Here is a 1,929-nt window from a genome sequence, read left to right as displayed (position 1 = left end):
AAATACAAATATTATTCATCATAAATATTTAGCTTAGTGGATACAATGGATTTTGCCTTATCAAGGTGTATTCCAATCACCATCTAGTATACCCATTACTGTTAAATTGATTTTGACTCATAGAAACCTCATTTTTGTTGTTGTTGTTGTTATGTGCTATTGAGCTGTTTCTGACTCAGTCGTGACTTTATGTACAAAACACTTATTTACAAAACACTGCCCGGTTCTGTGCCACCTCATGATCCTTACTACACCTGAGCCCATCACTATAGCCACCATGTCAGTCCATCTTGTTGAGGGCCTTCCCCTCTTTTGTTGACCCTCCACTTTACCAAGCATAACATCCTTCTCCAGAGGCCATCCTTCATGGTCCCTTCATAGGAGAGTAGAATTGCTCCCATAGGATTTCCAAGGCTATTACCTTTACTGAAGAAGACTGCTACCTCTTTCTCCTGTGGAGTGGCTGGTGGGTTTGAACCACTGACCTTTTGGTTAGCAAATAAGCACTTTAACTACTGCACCACCAGGGCTCCTTGACAAAGTAGTAGCACATGTTAAATTAGGTCACTAACTGAAAGGTCTACAGTTTGAACTCACCAGTTGTTCCACAGGAGAAAAATGTAGCAGTCTGCTTCCCTAAAGATTACAGCCTTGGAAACCCTATGGGGTAGTTCTACTCTGACCTATAGGGTCACTATGTGCTGGAATTGATTCAATGGCAATTGGTTTGGTTTTTATCTAGTATACTCAGATTGGGAAAATGAAATGTATATTTCTCAAGTATCTCCTGCAGCTAGGATTTCAGATGGAATGTAGGTACCACTAGTCAGAAAGATCTGGATTTGGACCTGACTCAGGGAGAAGGGAAGCAGGACACAAGGGCATTCACTGTGTTGAAAAAGATTGCTGCAGAGAAAGATGCTTCCAGTGCTGTAACTATTACTACAGTCTTCTAATACAGTGGGCATATTTTCAATGAAGGTAACAAAGATACTGCTACATGCTAAGAATGTAGATAAATGTACATTCTGTTTGTTCTATTTATTATATTTATGTGTATAAAGTATAGATATGTATGGTGGCTTTCCAATTGGGGAGGCAGCTTTCTGATTTTAAAATCCTGTTCCTGGCAGAGGCAATAGCTTTCCTTGTGGCTCAGTTCTGTGTTGTGACTTTGGGAAATGTTCTTGGAAGTTTAGCCTAGAGTCTTTTGCTTCAGTCCTCTCTAACAATTCTTCAAGTCATTTAATACCTTTAAAAAACTCACTGCCATCAAGTCAATTCTGACTCATCACGACCCTATGGGACAGAGTTGAACTGTTCCATAGGTTTTTCTAAGCCTTTAAATCTTTATGGAAGCAGACTGCTTTGTATTTCTTCTGCAGAATGGCTGGTGGGTTCAAACCCCAGACCTTTTGGTTAGCAGCCTCATGCTTTAACCACTGTGCCACCAGAGCTCCTTTAATATCTTTAAACTTAAACCAACTTGAGTGAAATCCATTATAGATAAGAGTATCCTGATTTATATACTGTTTAATAGTATGATAATAGTACTCAAAAATAACACTGCAATTCTGCAAGAGGTGGAGTTTCTACTCTAACACTAATTTCCTGGTATAGTTTCTAAATTTGAGCATAGACTCACAGAAGAGTCTTTTAAAGATAGATCATCTGATTCAATCTCTCATGCATGGCTTCTTCATCCAGGGGACTTGAGCATGTCATTTAATCTCCCTGTGAATGAACCAAGACAAGAATTCCCAATCTTGGAGTTCCGGCAAGATGGCGGACTAGGCAGAAGGACTGCACAGACCCTCTTCAACAAAGACAAGGGAAAACCAATTGACACAGACACAGAAGATAATCTTGGACCCCTGAGCCTTGAAGGGAAGGATACAGAAGTAGACTAAACCCCAACTAGCAGAATTT

General features: G+C 39.9%; 1 protein-coding gene across 1 annotated transcript in view; it reads right to left on the bottom strand.

Annotated features, from left to right (window-relative positions):
* SPECC1 (sperm antigen with calponin homology and coiled-coil domains 1) overlaps window positions 1-1,929 on the bottom strand; it is a 449,155-nt gene that overhangs the window by 185,439 nt on the left and 261,787 nt on the right. The gene's annotated exons all lie outside the window — the stretch shown is intronic.

Source organism: Orycteropus afer, unplaced genomic scaffold (genome assembly GCF_000298275.1).
Source record: "Orycteropus afer afer isolate SDZICR_OR568_19922 unplaced genomic scaffold, OryAfe1.0 scaffold00139, whole genome shotgun sequence".
In the NCBI taxonomy this organism is placed as follows: Eukaryota; Metazoa; Chordata; class Mammalia; order Tubulidentata; family Orycteropodidae; genus Orycteropus; species Orycteropus afer.
The sequence above is the reverse complement of the archived record's forward strand: the minus strand, read 5'-3'. Positions and strand labels throughout refer to the sequence as shown.